The following is a 24,483-nucleotide window of genomic DNA, read 5'->3' on the forward strand; positions in this document are numbered from 1 at the left end:
TCAGGGCAAGTGATTTTACATGTGCCACTGCACCTGAGTACACTAGCAATTTTAAAGTTATTTCCACCCTTGTACACCCAGGCCAAACAGAATAATTGTCAACAAACCTGTATATTAAATTTGACAGTGATGTGGTCACTGTTCATTGCCCTGGTAATGTACCACTGACATTATAGTCAAAACATGTCAAACATTGTTTCAATGAATATACTGTATAATACGCAAACAACTCACTTCTTATTGCATTTGCAAACCAATATCAATATTCATAAGTCAATATTTTGTACATGCATTATATTCGCCGCATAGTGGAACAAAAGTACTATGCTTTACGAGCTAGTTTTTAACAACCCATGCTTGACGTAAGAGGTGACTAACAGGATCGGGTTATTCCGGGGTAGAATAGGTCTTCAGCAACCCATGCTTGCCACAAAAGGCGACTTTGCTTGTCGTAGGAGGCAACTAACGGATCGGTTTGTCAGGCTCGCTGATTTGGTTGACACATGTCATCGGTTCCCAATTGCACAGATCGATGCTCATGCTGTTGATCACTGGATTGTCTGGTCCAGACTCGATTATTTACAGACCCCCACCATATAGCTGGAATATTGCTGAGTGCGGCGTAAAACTAAACTCACTCACTCAGGCTCACTGACTTGGTTAACACATGTCATCGTATCCCAATTGTGTATATCGATGCTCATGGTCACTGGATTTTCTGGTCCAGACTTGATTATTTACAGACCGCCACCATATAGCTGGAATACTGCTGAGAGCAGTGTTAAACAACAAGCAAACAAAAAAACATAAAAAAACTAGCTTGGTCACTACTTCACCCAAGTTTTACGACCTCAACTAAAACCTCAGACTTTAACCTATTCATAGGATCAACTCCACTAACATTTGTCTAAAAACCTAAAGAAAGTAATTTGGCCACTGGCCATATGCTACAACACGAAGGGTATGCATGTTAGTCATCGACTTAATTGGCCTGAAACAGGTGAAACTGGAAATAACTCCGTGAACATGCATTCCAGGTTTTTCCTTGTGCTATTACACATCCTTCATTGCTTTTATTAAAATTCGAACTGGATCACCTTTCAATATTTTTACCTTAAAATGTGAATGTTTATTTGGTGTGCTAAGCCTTTGTCATCAAAGCTGTGATGTTTGCTGAACAATCTTCCTCCATCCTTGACCTCCAGATGTCTGGGGCACCTGCACTGCACAAGCTATACTAGGCGAAGTGTGAAAGTGCACTTTGCTAGGAAAATGTTTAAAACAAGCAACACATGCAAAGCCGAGTTTTACCTTGACGTGAGTCCCACAAATGGGTGTCCCGGGAACCCCTAATTATTAGTTTAAAGGGTCTTTACAGGCAATATAAGGGCTGTGTGATGTAACAGATTAGAGAACTGTATGTTTTGATAATTTCTGTAGAGCCTGGAATGAATCATTGATAATCTGGACTGATGGGTGAAATGATGCATGTAACTGCTCTCAAAGAAACAACCAAACACTTAGCAAAGTCAAAGATGTCTTGTGGGTACAGTGAATAATATTCTGCATCCCTCTGGACACAATGAATTTTTTTTCTGCGCTCATTCTCTACATTTGTGTGTATTTGACGAACATTTGTGAATCACGAAAAACCCTGCACAAAGTATTTTGTCCCTTGCACATGTTACAAATTCTGTCATGACTTCAGTAAAAACTGGATTCTGATTGTATAATCAAAGGCATTCAGAGGTATATAATCACGTTATATACCTCTGATTTTCCAACACAGTATGTATTTTTTTTTAATCTTAGCGCGATAATGGTAGAATGGACATAAACGTACTGTGTTGGAAAATGTGAAAAAAAAATTGTTTAAGATTGGACTTATTTTATGATAGTTTCAGGGAAATTTTGTTTCACAATCTAATTACTTGATTAGGCTAATATTGAGTTATTATAACACTACGCGTTCGGTTTTAAATCAAATTTAGAGCTATTATAATTTTGTTATATACCTTTGATTTTCCAACACAGCATGTTGATCTCCTAATTATGTGCACAGGTTTGATAACTGTTTACTAAGTATATTGAATGTTAGGTTTATAAAATTTCTCTCCTAAAGAGGAGTGAGTAAATAATTTCTGTTTTGCAAATCCTCGAACTCTATATAAGGGGTTGACGTTTGTTTGTTTGTTTGTTTGTTTGTTTGTTAGTGCTGCATCATTATTCCAGTTATATAAAAACAGCTTGTAAACACATCAAGTCTGAACCAGAATCTAGTGATCGATATGCTGAGCAAAGATCCATGTCATCCTGGTATGTATAAACTCAATCAATCATCATCCATTTGGTCATTACAACCTGAATAGATTGATAGGGGCCTATTCTTACCCAGGACAACTGATACCTCCAAAGTTCAGACCAGTGTTTTAAGTAACATTATTATTATACTAGATTTGGGAAAAAAAACAAGTTCAACTTCGTTTTTTAAAATTATCTCTGTCCTTGCTTCTGGCTGCAGAACACAGAAATAGTGAAAGCTTTGATTAAAATCTTGTGATATTTAAAATGGTAAATTATTATTTTTCATTCATGTTTTCCACAATGTGGTCACAAGATCTTTTCATAACATCAACATGCATTTGTGTTCAGTGCATGTTAATACAGGATATATCGTTTGTAACCTCAAAATCGTAGAGCATTCAAAAAGTTATTAGCGAGTGAGTGAGTTCAATTTTACGCCACACTCAGCAATATTCCAGCTGTATGAAGGTGGTCTGTAAATAATCGAGTCTGGACCAGACAATCCTGTGACCAACAGCATGAGCATCTATCTACACAACTGGGACACAGTGACATGTCAACCAAGTCAGCGAGCCTGACCACCTGATCCCATCAGTCGCCTCACATGACGAGTATGGGTTACTGAAGATCAATTCTAACCCGGATCTTCACGGGTCACAAAAAATTTAAAATATGTAATGAAATATAAGAATAATAGAAGGAACATAACTCTCACCTTCCTCTCTTGCTACAACACAGATAAGATTCAAATTATACTGGGCCCGATATTAACTGCACATACTAAAATTGTTATTACTACAGAGTAAACATATCAAAGCAATACATCCCGTCTAACACTGTCACTATGTGAAGGGCGTATCCCATAATAAGATCACGCGGTATGAACATGACATCTCCATAGCAACCTCCAATAAATCTGCTCATCAATAATCTGTACTGTACATGCTTTGTACAGTATGTGTGTCTGTCTTGACAAGGTTATTTCATTTGTGATAAAACATTCAGACATATTAAAAAACACTTTATTGGTCCTTAGACAAACAATTATTGTTCTCCAATCATCTGGTTATTTAATGCAGTGTGAAAATAGAATGATTGTAAAGTCAATAAATATGTTAATCATAAACGTAAAGTAAGCAGAACTCCACAAATATTTATATCATTTAATATTTCTTGTACAGATAAGTGAGTTACAGTGAGTGAATGAGTATATTGCCATTTATCTTAGTATCATGGCCTGTCAGATTAATTGGAAAGAAAGCTTAAATCATTTCAGGTATCTGACGTTTACCACATCTGTATTACCCACAGGCACAGGGATCATGCTGACAAACCTAGAATCATAATCAGAGAGAACCATAATTCAAACCAATATCATAAGTTTCTGGTGCACCAAAGGGAGGCAACTCTGCATAGCAACTTGGACAGCTGGACCAAACATGCCTCCAGATTCCTAGCATGGGATTGGTGTGTGAGTGAGTTTACTTATACACTGCTTTTAGCAATATTCAGGCAATATCATTGTGGGGGACACAAGAAATGGGCTTCATACATTGTACCCATGTGGGGAATCGAACCCGGGTCTTTGGTGTGAAGAGTGAACGCTTTAACCACTAGGTTACCCCATGGCCCCTGAGGGATTGGTTTATCCCCTTGAATGAGACGAGATTGTAACTTGTGTAAAAGTCAATGTAAGGCCAGACCAATTCTATTTCTTGTTTTACAGCTCGCCAGTCCTATTTTATCAAGAATAAAAAAAATAAATATAAATTAATTTTCCCCTTCCAAAAAATAAAATCCTAATGTTTTTGTTGGCAAAAAATGTAAACTTACACTCAAAATTCTTTTAAATTGTTTTTTTGCCCCATATACACATCATAAATTGCCCAAAATAAAACACTTTTAGCATCTAAAAGGAAAATTACTTTGACTGGTGATTTCTCCCTCCTGCCTTTAGGTTTCCTGAGGACAAAAATCTGTAAAACAAGAAATAAAATTGGTCTGGGCTTAAAATTGTAACCAAAGTTTTGAGGAGGTATTAAATTTTTAACGGAGCATGTACACAGATAAAATTTTACAGTCTTGTCTCAAAAGTGTTGGGTGGACATTAAACACTATTTGCCACTTGAACTATTTCAGTCATCCAAAACAGTTAAAATTATACACTTTTAATCCAGTTACAATCTATTCATTCTACGAGACATTCCTTCATTAACTCAGCATGTACAGTATGCACTGCTGATACATGTATTATTACATTCAGACATTATAAGTTGAATGGCATGAACAAATTTTAAAGCTTGAAACATTTCTTTAGACAGGATAATAATAATACATAATCCATTCATTAAAGGGAGTCAGCCTTGTTCTATTTTGCAGGGTTAGCAATTAACGCATAAGCAATTCCTCCAAAGATTAATGTCTCATCATAAAAGACATACCTCCTGTCCACTCAAGCAGAATAGCTCCCATCATGCCTCAGTTATCCCAACATGCACTATTCCATATGGCCTCCAGTGAGTACAACATATGTGAATGACTCATCATGCCAAGGTGACATTTTACATACCAACTTAAAACACCATTTTTGCATATTTTTCATAAAGGTTTACAAAAACCTATGATACTTTGTTGACTTCAAATATTCAGCCATCAGGAAATGACAGTATCCTGCAAATAAACATCATCATGAAGATACCCTAAAGACTGGAGTGAGTGAGTATGTTTTTACGCCGCTTTTAGCAATATCCCAGCGATAAGGGGCGCGGTGGGCGAGCTGGCTAAGGCGCCAGGCTAGTGATCCAGCGAGCTTGAGGTGCCGGGATCGAGCCAACTGTGACCAGGTGTGAAAACCTTGGAGACTTTGTGTGCAGACTCTTTCAGTGTTGTCACAACCCCTAGTGTACAGTACACAACCCTGTGCACTTAAAAAAAACCATGAATCCGTTGGTATATGACCAGATGGTGGCCACATGAATACGTGCAAACACCTAGTTGCAGGTACAGCAACGTGCAGTAAACTTGGACAAAGTACTGTGACAAGTGTCCCAGTCCACCCAGCTGTGAATAGGTACCTCTTTAGCATGAGAAAGCCACAAAAACTCTGTGCGCCTAGTGGCAGCAAGAGTTGTATACTCCCCAGGGAGTTGAGATTGATAATACGATGTGCCGTTGAGATTGACATCCAATGATCGAGGGGAAAAATACCATCGCCTTGAGTATGCACTAGTTGCATGGATATGTTCGCTATATAAATATCCAATAAAAATAAAAAAATAATATCACAGTGGCCAAAGACTGGAAGACATCATGCAATACATGACCCTCATATGTTATTATGGTGATTACTTTTCTGTACCCAGGTCGGAGATATGAACTAACAGTATATACTGATTGAACATACCACTGAAAACAGTCACTCAGTGAGTGAGTGAGTGAGTGAGTGAGTGAGCATGGTGAGTGAGTGAGTTAAATATAGTCATATGTTTTTCCCCTCATGTTTATAGTAACAAGAATGCTCTTGATACAAGTACATGTATGTAGAATGCTCTTATTCCTTGAATATGAAGTAGCTAGAAAGGTCCTAACCTCTTAACATAGATACTTTTAGTTTTAGTAACTAGAATGCTCTTTAGTTCTTGCCAGCTGTTTAACCTTCACAGGAACCAAATCTGCTGGCTCTAAGCTTGGGGACAGAGCAGGAATGATCCAAGTAAGTATCAGATTCAAGTGATAAGTCGTGAACAAGTGGCTATTGATTTCATATAAACACTATGTTCAAACTAATGATTCATTTTTTCATGTTTATATTCACATCCCTATACGTATCAAAAGTACTGAAGCATAACATGTCACAATAGTTGATGCAGTTGGCACAAAAACAACCAATGTGCCAAATCCACACACCAAAGGCTATATATTATTACTCTGGTCAATGGAGCAGCGAGTACCTTAGTATATTTAGCTATGGTGATCAGCGTTAATTCTAGGCTGCACCCGCATGCATACATACATACATACAAATATTTGTAAAGCGCTTTTTATCAATGTAATTGCTCAAAATCGCTATCTGAGTCCACTTTATCCATGTGCAGAGGTGAATAGGTGCATGCACTATTCATGCTTAATATTGTAAGGCACACAGTACAGATATGGTTGTGTTGGTGCAGTCATTCAGTTAGCTTTCCGCTTAGCAAGTCAGTACAAAACTCCAAACAAAGAATGTTTTTGTTAAAAAATAACATAGCACTACGTTCCCTCAGTGAAGTGAGCTGAGAATTTAGACCAACAGTTCAAGCATCATCATGTTATAGGATTTCAGATGCTCAAGAACATCCTCCATTTTCTTGATTTTTGCACGGACAATTATAGAATATGTCACAAATTTATCAAAGACAACTTCCTCTTAAACACAAGCCACCATCATCACTGTCTGTCCACCTTGTTGATGCGAGAGTAAAAACTGTCGTTCAAAGACATATGACATCTGAAAACATAATCTGACTGTATGAATGTATCAGTCACTGTCAGACTGATAATTATGCTCATTGTGTCCAGTTGTGTTATTTAAAACTTTTCAGGCTGAAAGCTCAGATTTACAGTTTCAGCTAGACTAAGAACCTATTGAGTCAGTTTTGAAGTGTTCAGACGAGTTGCTAATGAACATTGAAATTGGGTATTATCTATAATTTATCATTTATTTTTTCATTCAAATTTGTTTAGTATCAATGATAACTTTTTTTATAAATGTGTTGAGAAGATCTTTATTTGGTTTTTCTTCTTCAAATTGTTGACCTTCGCTGTATTGGAACTTAGAAAAACTAAATGAACTCATTCTCATTCACTGATTCAGAAAAACACAGATGATAAAATTTTCCAAAGTTTGCCAGCACATACATCTGCACTGGGTGGTTACAGAGGAAAATATGAAGTAGCAATATGGTGGACTTCAGGGAGAGCTCGTAAAGGGACATAACTGCTGCTCCTCTTTGGGACACCACCAAAGGGAATTATCTCCCCTTCATTTTTTTTACTGATTTTTCTAAGGATAGTCTGTAATAGTCCACAAAATGGAGGAGGAAATGGCCAGCGCAAACCAGAGGGAACGTTTAGAAAAACTAAATCAACTCATTCTGGTAACTAGTAGTGAATGGCTAACAAGTCACAGCAATTTGACATGACCCATAATGTTTTCTAAATGGCCTTCATAACTGATGACAGGTGGGCCATGGGCCTACTTTTTAGAAAGGCTAACATGGTCTCTGGATCATACCTGTACCTTTTTTAAAAGACATTTTAGCATTCCATTTCCAATTTTTTCCAGGTTCTCTCTAAAACATTACCCTTGTTTTACAGTGTACATGGATTTTGACATATCCACAGAGGAATCCTTGCATGCTTGTATTACAGAAATTTTAAAAACAACACATTAATTTGTCAGCCAACTAATCACACTATCAATGATTACCCTACTTTCATTTAAACAAAACTGCTAAAGGGAAACTGAGGAACACAATGTCAAGACGCTCAGGCAATCAATCAGTTTTGGCAGCTAAATATCTGATTCAGATCAACCAAATGGCAAGGGAGTATCAAAATAAAATAATAAAATATGATTAATATTCTAACATTGATCTGTACGCTGTGTACCATGCCAATGATGACACAGCCACAGATGTACATGTATTTATTGACCATGAACTATTTCACCACATAAAATATATCAGGAATTTATATTTCAGATCAACACAGCAAAATGGTGCCTAAAGTAGCTGAACATATGTTTTCACATACAACTACCGTAGTTCACTTTATATATCCCCCATTACCTCCCCATTGTGATGCTGGGGATTAGAAATAGCCTTAAGCAACCCAAGCTTGTTATAGCCTGGTCTACCCATTAAGATCCAAGTTAGAATTTATCTTCCGTACCCCATGCTTGTCATAAGAGGCGGGTGGGTCAGGCCCGTTGACCTGGTTGACACGTGTTATCATATTCCAATTGCGTAGATCGATGCTCACGTTGATCACTGAATTGTCTGGTCCACACACAATTATTTACACACCACCATCATATAGCTGGAATATTGCTTGCTTCTGGGCATAAAACTAAACTCACTCACTCACTGCCGGGCTTATGTCATTATAATCCTAATTGCCTAGATTAATACTCATGATGTCGCTCACTGGATTGCCTGTCCAGACTGGATGATTTACAGACCTTTGTGATATAGCTCGAATATGTGAGTGAGTAAATATATTGTTTTACGCTACTTTTAGCAACATTCCAGTAATATTACAGCAAGGGACACCAGAAATGGGCTTCACACATTGTTTGCAAGTGGGAATCAAACCAATAATGACATGCAAACTCTTTAACCAATAAGCTACCCCACCACCCACGTAATGCCGAATGAAGCTTTAAACAATTACAAGTTCACCAAACCATGCAGACAACATTTGGTGATGCTTGTTTTGCTAAACTTCAGTGTTCATTGATATTGTACTATTTGTGACTCACTGAAAAGTATAATTCTGAAGGGTATTTATTTCAGTTATGAATTATCATCGTTATAGGGGAGAAAGCCCTTAGAGAAGCCCTTAGAGAAGCAGGTAATGCTGGTTTCATACTTTGAATGGGAGACCTCCTAAACATGCCTTGAACAAAAAATGTAAAAACAGTCTGAAAAAATTACTGTCCCAAACATGTTTGACCCAGTGAGCCTGCTGTTTGAGAAACATGGTACAATGGTCCACATATGAGAATGTAGGAATCGGTTCCTGTAGCAGAATGGCCTTTCCTAGTGCATGTGGTATTACTTTACCATTCCTCGGCCCTGGCAGCGCCATGCACAGCTTGTTTACCAATACTACCAGACTTGTAGCCTTTCTCACAACCTGCTACTCGTTGGAATATTACAACATAACATACACTCATGTACTGACAAAATAAATGAGGATATCAATTTCCAGTCTATGATGAAACACTGATAAACTGTAGACAAAAATGTGGATTTTACAATTCAAAGAGAAAATCAAATGATGAGCAAATAGTGGTGTAACGATTCATCGATAGTATCAATGTTTGCATCATCAACTACACGATACGAGTGTATCGATACAAAATACATTTAAGCAATATATCAGGATATCCATGTCTCGAGGGTCCATGATACATCAATGTATCCCCACAACAGATGATATATCCCGATACAACTTACGTAATTTACTAAGAAAACTAAAAGTCATGTTGAAGTGTCGACTAAGTTCAGTTAAAGTTCTTTTACTTGGAGATAATGATTGCATTGTGAACTTCATGAAAATGTTCTTCAACTTGACTTTGTTAAATTTGTCATATGATAGTTAATTAACCAACAAAGTTATCTTTTAATTTGATTGTTTTCTTTTTATCTAAACTTTTCAGCTAAATTCCAAGTGATTTTTTAATTTGACCAATCAAACAATGTCCTCTTGTAAATATATATTAATTCACCCAAAGAAAATTTGATTTTTCCTATGATCTTATTCTGATTTTGTGATATCCATTCAATTGTAATTTTTATGACAATTAATCTGAAATCTTTGAAGAAAGGGTTTTATTTCTGTATCCAGTATTTGTAGGTGTGTACTTATCAAAGGTTTATTCTTTCAAATTGTGCACAGCTGAAAGTTGTAAGGAGTATTGCATTAGGAATAGGGAGGGAGTGTCTTTGAAATTCTTCTGAATTTTAAAAACAAATTGAACCTTAAAGGAATTTGCTGTTATCTTTGTTACATGAACAAACGAGTTGGTGTAGAAGTGAAAGAATGTGAACAGTTTTCAAACTCTGTAAACTGTAGAATATTCGTCTTCAAGTAATTGAAATATGGTTAGTTGTTTGACAAATAACACCATTTATTAACAACTATGAACAATGTCTTAGCTTTGTTAAGAAAGAGAACAAAGATAAGACAAAATTTAGAAAGCAGACTTAAGAGTTTTTTTCAGTGATTCGGTGAGGTGAGGTGAAATTGGGTTTAACTCTCGCTGGAGAATATTTCGCTCATATGACGATGTGCATGCGTGTGTATGTGTAGGTGCGGCTGCTTGTACTAGCCCAGACTGAAGCTGGTTTTATAGTGCTAGCCCACTGAGATACCATGCCGCAGTAAAGCATGAATACCCCACTCAGACACATTATACTGACTCGAGCCGACCAGTCCTTGTTGTACCCATAAATGCCGAGCACCAGGCAGGGACCAACAAGTACCATATTTTAACGTCTTTTGGTATGACGCGGTCGGGTTCAGTGATTCGGAATTCTGATATAAATTACACTGAATTGTTTATGGAAGCATTGGTGTAGAAACACAACTTCCCAAGGGAAACTTCAGTTTAAAATTTTAGATCAAGGTATACTGAATATGTTTGACTGTACTTTCTTAAGCATTAAATGCTGAAATTGTATTAGATCAACAGCTTTTAAGTGTGTGTGAATGTAACACAAGTTCTGCTGTTTAACAAATATAGTTTCAGTCATTTTATCTATCATATCCATCTGTTAGTTTTTAGAAATCTAAAGTAATAGGATATGTATCATATCACCACCATTGTATGGTGATCATAATCGTCTCGCAGGTTCCTTGCCAATTCCTTACCAATATTTTCATTAAATTGGTATCAGGATATATCGTCTCACCACTTATGCCACAAGACACAGCTCTATGAGCAAATCTGCGAGCAAACAAGTGTTTTTGAAAGTAGGTTTGTGATCATTAGACTAATGCTTAGTATCTGAATACATATAATTTTAATTGTAACCAATAAACTCATTTAAATTGAAAAGAAGCCCCAAGGAGACCACAGATTCAGAACCTGGAGAAATCTAGACTTGCTTCATTTAGGGCATTAGCACTGCAGGGAGGGCTAGGCTGTTGGGAAAATAATGTGGTTCAGGGACTGTGAGACAGATTATGACATCATCGACTTGGGCAGGGACTGGGAACTCGGATACCTCGGTCATGTGGGTCCTGAGCAGGACCAGAGTACCCACAGGTACCCACAGACACCCACACGACCACCCGGACCAATGGTCAGTCATGTCATATATTGTTCATGACAACAAAAACTTCAGTGGTTGCACTACAAGTAGATAATGTTTGCATTTCCCTCCGACCATGCACAGATAAATTATGACTTTTTTTGTTTGACTAAAGATTATTTGTAAGTCAATTAAACTGTAGACACGAGACAATATTTAGCAGGGGCTTCAGTAAAACAGTTCCCAATACATTTTTGTACTAAATTCTTGGAACCTGTAGCGGGATCTCTGGTTGCCATGGACTTGTCCCTTTTATAAACCTCTTCTAAAAATGAAAACTTTAAGAACTATATCATGTATATATTTAATACATGAAAAAACCTCTTTCACATGACATCCACAATCAGCCTCTCAGCTCTTACATGTATTTGTGTTCGAAGTCCAAAACATAAAAGGAACTAAGTGTTGTTCAAGTGAACCCATCTCATCATTTGCTTCCAGGTTAAAGAGTAAGTGGTTAATTTTTTTCACATTTAAGTCTTTTGTTTCCCAATTCCATGTTACAAGTTGCAAGTGGTTAATGATAAAATCCTCAAGTTAAGTCTATATCCTTGAAGCATCACACAGTCAACTGAGTGCAATTCCCCTCGCAGCAAGAATCCAAGAGTTAAGCTTCCTCATTAACCAGGAACAGTTCCTTATTGCCAGCTACCCCTAGCTACATGTAGCAGTGTTTCTGCCGGTTCCATGAACTCTGGGTTTTATTACACAAGTATGGAAGGAATTCTGTATGATAAATTTACATGAGTAAGCGTATTGGCCTTGTCCAAGAAATCTGATACTCTTCTTCAGGCACTTTAAGCCGCAGTTGTATTTCAGTTTAATATTATCAACACATCAATTTTTTAACAGTACTTGTTTGAAAGAGTAACATTCTTGATACAGGAGTTCCCAGTATCGAAAACTTGATCTGTTGTACATGAAAACTGCAGGATTACAGAATTCTGTACTGCATTAAACATAGGAGAGTTCCACATCAACTTAGCAACGAAAAAATAATTATCTTCCTGTTGATGTTTCTATTTTTACTGCTTGCTCTTCCGTTATGCCACTCCCACTTGTGTTAATACTGCTACTTGGTCTTGCTTCTACTACTTGTGTTATTGTTTCTTCTGCTACTTGTGTTATTGTTTCTACTACTTGTGTTATTGTTGATATTGCTACTTGTGTTATGCTACTTCTGGTATTTTCCTGCTGCTACTAGTGTCAGTGTTGCTGTTACTTGTGTTATTGTTGCTACTACTTGTGTTATTGTTGATATTGCTACTTGTGTAATGCTACTTCTGGTATCATGGTGCTGATACTGGTGTCAATGTTACTGCTACTTGTGTCATTGTTATTGCTACTTGTGTTATTGCTTCTACTACTTGTGTCATTGTTGATATTGTTACTTGTGTTATGCTACTTCTGGTCTCTTGCTGCTGATACTTGTGTCAATGTTACTGCTACTTGTGTTATTGCTTCTACTACTACTTGTGTCATTGTTGATATTGATACTTGTGTTATGCTACTTCTGGTATCATGCTGCTGATACTTGTGTCAATGTTACTGATACTTGTATCAATGTTGCTGCTACTTGTGTTAGTGTTGCTGCTACTACTTGTGTTATTGCTGTTGATACTGCTACTTGTTATTGTTGATACTACTCTGTGTGTCATATGCTACTGGTCTCTTGCTGCTGATACTGGTGTCAATGTTACTGCTACTTGTGTCAGTGTTACTGCTACTTGTGTTATTGCTTTACTACTACTTGTGTTATTGTTGATATTGCTACTTGTGTTATGCTACTGGTCTCATGCTGCTGATACTGGTGTCAGTGTTACTGCTACTTGTGTCAGTGTTACTGCTACTTGTGTCAATGTTACTGCTACTTGTGTTATTGCTTTTACTACTGCTTATGTTGTTGTTTCTATTACTACCGGGGCAGTGTGGTAGCCTAGTGGTTAAAGTGTTCGCTTGTCACGCTGAAGACCCAGGTTCAATTCCTCACATGGGTACAATGTGTGAACCCCATTTGTGGTGTCCCCCGCCGTAATATTGCTGGAATATTGCTTAAAGCGGCGTAAAATTCAAGTCCATTACTCACTCTATTACTAATGCTTCTGCTACTACCTCTTGTCCTATTGTGTCTCCTATTACTTGTGTTACTGCCACCAGTCCTCAGGTTCATCATATCGCCACTTCAAAATATTAACACAACTACTGTCCAAACAACTACTTACATATACAACAGCTACCAATGTCACACTTCACAACTAAGACCTCTACCATTTCATACACCACTAGCTGCTAAAATAGAAATACACTAAACCCTTTCAGTAAGTACATTATCAGTATTTAAAATAAAACTGCATGAAAGCACATATTTGTTAGTCAAAGCTAACACAACTCTTCTCAGCAAAATGGCCGTCACATCATCATCAAAGAATGTATGATCTCACATTATCCGCCCCAGCTGTCACTCCCCCATGTTGCCATGGCAACACTACCTATCAATATCTAACTGCTGATTTGGCAGATGTGTTACTTATGTTAAGTACCTACTAAGCTTTCTTGAGACAAAACCAAGGACATGGTGCTAAACTAAATGATGGGTCGACATCCAAACACACTCTTGATAATGTCAAAATATGTCAATAATCAGCTGATAATTGACAAGAAAATATTATTTACATACATTTCTGTAATTCTTTCCTCTCAAAACAAGTCTCAGACTACATGCAGAGATACATATATCTATAGTACTGTAAGAAAATAATTCAAGTTCTTAACTGCCTTAATTTGATTTGCCTACAAGCAGTATATTTAATTATTCATCAAGTTCTTACTTAGAAAACACTACCCCAACAAAATGAAAATATGACCCTTTCCGATTTTACTTCACTATGAAGAAGCATGTAGAATAAACCTACTTGTGTCGTAACCTACCTGACTACCTACAGTTTATTTCATACATGATCCAAATATGGATTGTTTTTGTTAACAGATACACCTGCCTAGTGAACTAATAGTCAATACGCTGTGAGCAGTTAACTGTGCCAATGAACTTTCATTTGAATACGTTCACAATATATCAACAACAGACTGAGAGAGTCATGAAAGTCAGAAAGTTATTGAACAAGAATAATGAAACTTAGAACATGGAAACTGAAAACGTGAGTGAGTACAGAACATATTCAAGAGGGGATACAAAGTCATTGAGCCATGATCAACAGGCATTAACAAGTTTCATTGGGCATTGACTCATGATGTAAGTGTGGATATGAAAGTGGGGCAAAACCTTTTTAATTGACATATGGATTCTATCAAAGTCAAATAGGTTAACAATGATCAACAATATTTTCCAATGTTTATGATAAAGACATGAAATAAAACCTGCAAAATTAACATATACAGTAAACTTTGAAAAGCAAAATAATCTGAAATATCTTTTTAAATGTTTGTTACCACTCTACCAGTGTTAATTATGTAAAATCATTCACAACATCTGGTCTAATATATTTGCTTTTGTATCAATTCACAAAATCAGTCTGATCATTTTCTCAAGGAGGTCAAATTCAATATGTGTGTGATTATGGTTTACACTGCTCTTAGCAATATTCTAGCAATATCACATCGATGGACACTAGAAATGAGTTTGACATATTGTAGCCATGTTGTGTCTTTGGTGTGACCAACACTTTAACCATTAGGCTACCCCACCACCCCAAATAGGTAAAACTTTGATGACAAAGCTCAGTAATTTGCTGTGCCGAGTTGAGTAATATATTTGCTTTTGTATCAATTCCACAAAATGTGCTTGAAACCTACAATGATGGGTTCAAATCCCTTTCTAGGCACTCATCCTGAATCTGGTAGGGGGATTATGCCAGCAGCTTGCTTGAAAGTGAAGGAATGATTTTTAAGCTATAATATAATCCTTTAAACAATTTTGGTTGTTAAAATAAAAGTAATTGCATCAAGTAGACTAAGGCAAGAATTGTTTTCATTAATTTCAGTATATATTTTCAACATTACTTCACATAAAGATGTTTGGTTGTTTAGTTTGATCTGATCAAATTTGATCAAAACATTTAATGTGCCTGTGCCTGTGCCTGTGTGTCTCTCCCTCTCTCCCTATGTCTGTGTGTGCACGTGACTCTCTATGTCTGTGTGTGCATGTGTGTGTGTGTGCGCGTGTGTGAGCGCATATACAAGTGTCATGGGTCACTTGCAGTAGCTACAATATGCATATAAATCGTCATTAGGAAAAAATGTAAACATATTATACATTTTTCCAAAAACAATAAATACAAGCAGAGCGAATGATCAAAACAATTATTCTTAAGATAACCATCACCAATAAATGTAGATGAAATAATTTTTATATTGTTTTCTTGTGGTAGATTTTTGTTGGTGTCCTATCAGAAAGATTAGTGTCACCTTTCTCTAGCAGGTCAACATCACATGTCCAGCCCTGACAGCCTCCTTCACGTTGCTTATTCACAAGAATGTAGTGGAATTCTCATGGCTGACTCAACAGCCACGCTCCTTGTTGGGGAAGGAAGTAGGGGGAAATGTTGCTACAATGAACTATGAACCAGTCACACAGGGTTGCTGGTGACACACTAGCATCCAACAGATAAATATCAAGTCATGGTGTTTTAAGCAAAGATACAGCTTATGGAGAAAGCACTTAACACACAACATGACAGAGGAATGCAAATTATTTGCAAAGATTTTTTTACATTTTTTCACATTATCAAATTATTCAGGGTTTTTCAGGTTTTTAATACAATAAATGTTTTAAGTATTTAAGGGAGGTTGGTGTCAGAGAATATCATCACTGGACTTGTGCCACTAAAGAGGTTGTTTATCCTCATATGATTGTAATGAGATAGTCATCCTTCATTCCCTGCTAACTAAGGAAGCTCAGGTTACAGTCTATCAAAATTCCTCCATTTTCCTTCCTCAATCTTAAAATGATAAGAAATGTGCACAGGGCTGTTGTCCCACCTATCAATCTAATTATTTCCCCTGTGTGTCCACAGTTAATTTCTGAATCTTAAATTGTTTGGGGTTTTTGTCATTCATTTAACATATTTATCTGCATGTTATGATCATAAAGTGTATTGATGAACTCTCATTCTTAACAAAACAATGTAAACACAGTGTGTAATGTGTATTTCGGAATTTCGACACACAGACGTTTCTAATGTGAGGTTGAAAATCTTCTGGAACTGATGTCTGAAAATAATGAAACCGGATACCCTTCCGTTTTGGCTCTTAACAGGAGAAAATATAGACTAATGATGGTGATATCGAAATTCCTGTACATCATATTTACCTTTGTAGCTGTTGTAATTACGATGTCAACTCGGGAAAATAGTTGACAACGAACCAAACTTCAAAATAGAATTTGCCAGACATTTAAATTTCTCACACTCAGACATCGGCCAGACAGGTCGCGTTGATCTAACCCAAGACACAACAGCAACCAGTCGACCAAATTGAATGCACTAAGTAAAAACCGACGTCTTTGAAGAAAAAGGAATTGACGATCCCTGAGTTTATAGGAATCAAATGTTCTGGTACAATGATATCATTAGTAAAAGTCCCGTTGAAGGCATATCCTTCCTTTGAGAACGAGAGGCACGCATGACTGAGCAAGACAATTCGGTGAAAACCTTCAAAGAACGGTACATAGCACCAGCATGAACGTGATTCTGAATGGGCGTGGTCCCTACGACTGCTTTAGACTAATAACCACGCGTTTTCTTGCACTAAGAGGTATCCCACGAGTTCGAGAAAATAATGACAAACATCGTCATCTAGAAACTATCCTTACCTGCTCGTGCTGGCGACAGAACGTGGAGTGCAGAAGGCGTCGACCTGCGTTATGCTACAGCTTCCGGATTCTCCGCTTGACCCAGATGTTGCCATATAAGGTAGCGATGAGGGTCGGGGTCAGGGGTTACAAGGGGCGATACGATTGACTGGGCCTCGTAGTGAGTGTCTTGAATGGGTGTGTTTTCTGTACACAGTACATAGTACACATGAAGTTCGGAATGATATCTGTTAACGTTCCAGCGTACACACTTGTGCAGTATTGCTGACTGAATTGAACTGAGTTTTAATAAAAATGTATATGCAATAGTATAAGGTGATAGAAGAGCTAGGCCTTGATTCAACGTGATGTATGTTTTTTGTATTTGACATGTTCAGAAGGTTTCTCACAAACCTTAGCTAATGACCAAGGAGCATGCTGCACTGGGAAGGAAGTGTCAGTTTTTTTAGCACTCTTTTATTAATTGATTAATTAGCCCATAATTACATCAATTAACGTTGATTTAACCTGCACAGAATGTCTTCTTGTTGTTTTTTTCTTCTTGTTTTGTTTTGATGGGGTTTTTGTTGGTGTTTATATTTTCTCTCCTTTTTTTTTTTTTACTTTTCTTTTTTCTTTTCTTTTTTTGGGGTGTGTGTGTTTTATTTGTTTTTGCTTTTGTGTGTATTGTTTCTGTGTTGTTATTTGTTTTGTTTGTTGTTTTGTTTTTTTAATGTTTTTGTGTTTTGTTTTGTTTTTGTTTGTTTGTTGTTTCTCTTTGGTTTTTGATTTGTTTTGTTTGTTTTTGTTTTGTTTTGGGTTTGTTTGTTTTGGGGGGTCTTTTCCTTTTTGTGTGGGAGTTGGGTGGGGGTGCTTCTAATAGTTAAATTTGAACGATGGAAGTACAAGAAATATCAAAAGCAGTAAAACATCAAACAATAATAAAAGCCTCTGAACTGATGCACTGAAACATTGAAGAATGTGGGTCTACAGGTTTATCACAGAAGCATTTAATAACAATGAAGTAGTAAATTAACTTCAGTGATGAGTAGGGTGTGGGATATTAGGGAATAGAAAGTTCGGTTTTGGCCTTGTACAACAGATTAAGTATCTATATGTTTAAGATCATGTTGTACTGTTAAACGTTCAAATGTGTGAGTTAGAGAGTGAGAGTAATTCCAATTAACTTAACAACTTAACTTTTATTACTTTCTACAAACTCAGTAAATGCACGACTGTGTCACTGTGTCCAGCATCACTGGAGTGTGTCTGTTGACAGCTGTATGACAGCCGGAATGAGTTTCATACCTTGTACGTGGACCTTGTGACGTGCAAACCGTTTGAATATATATATTCGCCAGGGAGATGACTGAGACGTTAGTTTTACGCCGCTTTTAGCAATATTCCGGCAATATCACGGCAGGGGACACCAGAAATGGGCTTCACACATTGTACTCATGCGGGAAATCGAACTGGGTCTTCGGCGTGACGAGCGAACACTTTAACCACTAGGCTATCCCACCCCCACCCAGGGCGCTGAGAATGCACACTGACCCACTGACCGGTGCAATTACAATATAGCTTACTGATTGGAATCTTGTGCTTCATGCTTTGTTCACGACGAAGAGCCGTGAAGATCCGGATTAGCATTGGTCTTCAGTAACCCATACTTGTCTAAAGAGGCGACTAACGGGATCGGGTGGTCAGGCTCGCTGACCTGGCTGACACATGTCATCGTATCCCAGTTGCTTAGATCAATGCTTCTGATGTTGATCACTGGATTGTCTGGTCCAGATCCGATTATTTACAGATCGCCGCCATATAGGTGGACTATTGCTGGGTGCGTGGTTACACAGCAAACCAAACAAACATCATCAAATATCGTTCTTCTTTTCTACAGATAGATATGTTAAGGCCCATTATTGTCCCGCCGTGATATTGCTGGAATATTGTTAAATGCGGCATAAAACCTCTCTCCCATACTCTTCTCTATCATGACAATATCATTAAAAACTATCGATATGTAACATTCAAGTTTTATACTGATTGCATGAATCTTCTCCATCCATGGGATGTGCAAACATTCCGACTCACGTTCCTGCTATTATCATTATATATCATTTTGTACGTATGCCAGATACTCGAACGGAGAAAACTTTGAAGGTAAAGCGCTCATAAAATCCAAACTAACGTTGCTTCGGTCGTGTGATGCAATGTTCTCACTTTGCTAGTTTGTTTAGCTCTAGTTTGTTTCTTGTTTAAAGCAATATTCCAGCTATATGACAAGCCGGTGATCAACAGCATGAGCATCGATCTATGCATTAGGGATACAATGACATGTGTCATCCAAGTCAGCGAGCCTGACCACCCGATCCCGTTAGTCGCCTCTTATGACAAGCATGGGTTACTGGAGATCATTTGTAACCTGCATGGGTATAATTTGTTTAGCGATAGCGGGAACTAAGATATGATTTTGTGTGTTTGTTTGTTGTTTAACGCCGCAAAAGTTTCCGGCTGTATGACGTTACAGCCGGCGGTTTGTAAATGAAATGTAGTTTTTCATTATCATGAATATTTTCTAGGCAACCATGATAGCAGAAAAAGGGATTAAATTAAATACTACTAAAGTTTTCTTACTCAATAATATAATTATCCGCTGGTATACATAATCAATAGATGTAAACCTGTTTTCTTATAAATTAAAGAATGTCTCTATGGATATTAATAGTTAAAAGGGGCGGTGGGGTAGTCTAGTGGTTAAAGCGTTGGCTCGTCACGCCGAAGACCCGGGTTCGAATTCCCACATGAGTACAATGTGTGAAGCCCATTTCTGGTGTTCCCCGCCGTGATATTACTGGAATATTGCTAAAAGCGGCGTAAAACAAAACCCAGTCAGTCAGTCAGTAATAGTTAAAACATGTCTGTTTACCAATGCTACAACCTGACATACATGGTTAGCAATTTGGTTTCACAGTTTGAAATAGGGATGAGTTTGTTCTTGTATAATTAGTGTGTCATGAACTATCAGAGCTGTTTGTCATATGCATGTACAAGACCATAGTCAATGTACCCCATGTTGTGATTCCAACCAAATCTGAAATATGGCTGTACACCTGTCGAAAATGAAATGGTCAAATGGAACTTCAAACTAACTATTCTTTCTTTTCCGAATTTCAGACTAACTATTCACTCTTATCCGAACTTCAGACTAACTATTCATTCTTACCCGAACTTCAGATTAACTATTCATTCTTACCCGAACTTCAAATTAACTATTCATTCTTATCTGAACTTCAGATTAACTATTCACTCTATTCCGAACTTCAGACTAACTATTCACTCTATTCCGAACTTCAGACTAACTATTCATTCTTACCCGAACTTCAAATTAACTATTCACTCTTATCCGAACTTCAGACTAACTATTCACTCTTATCCGAACTTCAGATTAACTATTCACTCTTATCCGAACTTCAGACTAAATATTCACTCTTATCTGAACTTCAGACTAAATATTCACTCCTATCCGAACTTCAGACTAACTATTCTTTCTTTTCCGAATTTCAGACTAACTATTCACTCTTATCCGAACTTCAGACTAACTATTCATTCTTACCCGAACTTCAGATTAACTATTCATTCTACCCGAACTTCAGATTAACTATTCATTTTATCAGAACTTCAGATTAACTATTCACTCTTTCGAACTTCAGATTATTCATTCTATCGAACTTCAGATTAACTATTCACTCTTATTCCGAACTTCAGACTTAACTATTCACTCTATTCCGAACTTCAGATTAACTATTCACTCTTATCCGAACTTCAGATTAACTATTCACTCTTATCCGAACTTCGAACTATTCAGACTAACTATTCACTCTTTCCGAATTTCAGATTAAATTCACTATTCACTTTCTAAATATTCACCGAACTTCAGATTAACTATTCACTCTTATCCGAACTTCAGACTAACTATTCACTCTTATCCGAACTTCATTCATTAACTATTCTATTCTTCGAATTCCGAACTTCAACTTCAGATTAACTAACTCTTATCCGAACTTCAGACTAACTATTCACTCTTATCGAACTTCAGACTAACTATTCATTCTTATCCGAACTTCAGATTAACTATTCAATTCCTATCCGAACTTCAGACTAACTATTCACTCTTATCCGAACTTCAGATTAACTATTCACTCTATATCGATTAACTATTTCAGAACTTAGACTATTCCTCCTATCCGAACTTCAGATTAACTATTCACTCTTATCCGAACTTCAGATTAACTATTCACTCTTATCCGAACTTCAGATTAACTATTTAACTATTCACTCTTATCCGAACTTCAGACTGAATATTCCCTCCTATCCGAACTTCAGATTAATTCTATTAACCATGAACGCTCTTATCCGAACTTCAGACTATTCACTCTCATATTCCTCTCTCTATCCGAACTTCAGATTAACTATTCACTCTTTTTCCGAACTCACTCTTATCGAACAGACTAACGAACTCCAGACTAACCATTCGCTCTTATCCGAACTTCAGATTAACTATTCACTCTTATCCGAACTTCAGACTAAATATTCACTATTATCCGAACTTCAGACTAAATATCCCTCCTATCCGAACTTCAGATTAACTAATCACGCACATCCAGCTTTAGCGGGATATACAAACAAATGAACTTTCTTGTGGCCTGTTGTGGTTGAAGCCACAGAAGCGCAATAAAATATGACACCGCAATGGCCTGTCACCGCTCAGCGTTCACAGTAGTCGTTGGTGAAGCCGGTTTGATCTACTCCAGGGACTGAAACATGGGACAATCGTGAATTTCTTTTGTCTAATTACTATATGAAATATAACATTAAATTGAAATCTTGGTGACGTATGTTGCACCTGGACAACAAAATGTATTCGATTGAGAGTGCCAATTTAAATTTTGATGAAAGACGTCCGTTTTGCGAAAACGTCGTAAAATGCACGAACAACCTGGTATAAAAACTGCTGACAAAATTCGTTCGGAACATCGTTAAAGAAAGCAGACAAAGGGCATCACTGTGACTAATCTGATGAAGTCATCCCCGAAACATCTTCATCTCTGCGACAGCACCAGCACCAACATGACTATGGGGCGCGATGGGCGGATGAAGCTGGCTAAGGCGCTAGGCTAGTGATCCAAAAGGTTGAGGTGTCGGGATCAGAGCCCACCTGTGACCGGAGTGTAAAACCTTCGAGTCAACTTTGCATTGTGCAGACTCTTTCAGTGTTGTCACAACCCCTAGTGTACGGTACACAACCCTGTGGCTTAAAGAACCACGAATCCGTTGGTATTTGACCAGATGGTGGCCACATGAATACGATGCAAACACCTAGTTGCGGGTACAGCAGCGGCGATGCGTGAACATGGACAAAGTACTGTGACTATGTGTCCCAGTCCCACCCAGCTGTGAATGGGTACCTCGTTAGGATGAAAGCCACAATAACTCGGTGCGCCTAGTGACTGCAAGAGTTGAGACTGATATTCGATGTGCCGTTGAGATTGACATCCAAGATCGAGGGAAAAATGATCAGCGCCTCGACATGCACTAGATGCGTGGACATATTGCGCTTTATAAATAACCTATAATAATGATCTCAGTCGACAGTGTCACCGTGGAAGGAGGCAAGGTACAGCGTTGGCAGGTTCAAAATGTGTACAGAGGGCAAGGTAAACTAGCGCCGAACTATGTCCAGAAAGGTCATGGCGGTATCATGAACTAGTTAGAAGTCAGTGGGGCTGGACTTGAGGCTGGTTATCATTTTAGGCAACATTACTGCACAGAGGTAATTGGAATAAGGTTTTACCTTACCTTACCTTACCTTACCTTACCTTACCTTACCTTACCTTACCTTACCTTACCTTACCTTTAGTTTATTACCTTACCTTACCTTACCTTACCTTACCTTACCTTACCTTACCTTACCTTACCTTACCTTACCTTACCTTACTAGGTCGGCTGCCATTTATCCAACAACAGCCACACGGCACAGTCTATACCAGCATGATAACGCAACTCGTGAACATCCGGGTTAGATGGGTACAATGTGTGAAGGCCATTTCTGGTGTCCCCCGCCGTGATATTGATGGAATATTGCTAAAAGCGGCGTAAAACTGAACCCACTCACTCACTCCGGGTTAGAACTGGTCTTCAGGAACCCATGCTTGCGTAAGAATCGACTAACGGGATCGGGTAGTCAGGTTCGTTGACTTGGTTGACACGTCATCGTATGCCATTGCGTAGATCGATGCTTATGCTGTTGACCACTGGATTGTCTGGTCTAGCAGACTCGATTATTTAAAGACTGCCGCCATATAGGTGAAATATTGGTGAATGCGGCGTTAAACAAAAATACAAACAAAAAATATTTAAAGACATTTATTTTTATATCATTCTGCAATGTCATCAGCAACATTAACGTTAAAGTTTCGGCATTGCCTGCACGTTCCCTTGACGTGACCCAGTCGAACATTTGTGGCACCATCATGGCAGGCGAGTCAGACTGACCACAGATCCACCGGCCACCCTCCTGGGCGTGGAACGTTGTGTCATCAGGATTGGTAACGGATTTCCGCTAACGTCATCAGGCGTTTGACGTCATCAATGCCGTGACGTGTCATGATGAGGTGGACATATTCAACATTGTGCATGTGATGAATGACTTTGCAGTGACTTACAAGTTTGCTGTTTAAGTCTTTCGAATTGTAAATGGTTTCTTTATGACACCTAATGGTTTTGCATCATTGTTACTCGTAAAGTTTCTTCTTTTTCTAGAGTAATCGTTTTTTAACACGGTGCCAAAACGTCACTCAATTAAATATGTTTTCCCTTCAAATATGGTGTCTCTTTATTTCTTTCGTCTAAAGCCGTCATGTTATTTATGTTCGACGACAGGTCAGTTGAAATATTGCTGGGGGCACATCAAAGAAGCAAACGAGCACATTGATCTCTCGGGTTTGGGAATAGTAAAAGATCAATACATATGACTATACAGTAAAGTCATTTTAAAGCTCTGGGATTGGCTGCAGCTATGCTAACAGCGCTTCAAGGCACGACTCGCCTAATTCACTTGTTTCTATATGTAATAGATAAGTATTACCGCTTTACTAACGTCAAACGTGCGATCGTAATCACAAGTGGTCATTTTAATGACAGTCATAAATTCTGTCACTAACGCGCACGTTAACTGCTCGAGGCGTATTCAGTAACGCGTGGAGCTATGACTCTCTCGTGAGGTAATGCTGT

The 24,483-nt window shown here is 37.8% G+C and overlaps 1 protein-coding gene across 1 annotated transcript in view; it reads right to left on the bottom strand.

Annotated features, from left to right (window-relative positions):
* Window positions 1-17,349, bottom strand: part of LOC124284951 (gelsolin-like protein 2) — a 44,443-nt gene extending 27,094 nt beyond the window's left edge. The window contains exon 1 of the mRNA XM_046721083.1: window positions 17,212-17,349. The gene's annotated coding sequence lies outside the window, so the exon portion shown is untranslated. The remainder of the gene's footprint in view (window positions 1-17,211) is intronic.
* Window positions 17,350-24,483: the final 7,134 nt, after the last annotated feature.

This window comes from Haliotis rubra, unplaced genomic scaffold (assembly GCF_003918875.1).
Source record: "Haliotis rubra isolate DU_JTF1 unplaced genomic scaffold, ASM391887v1 Scf349, whole genome shotgun sequence".
Lineage (NCBI taxonomy): Eukaryota > Metazoa > Mollusca > Gastropoda > Lepetellida > Haliotidae > Haliotis > Haliotis rubra.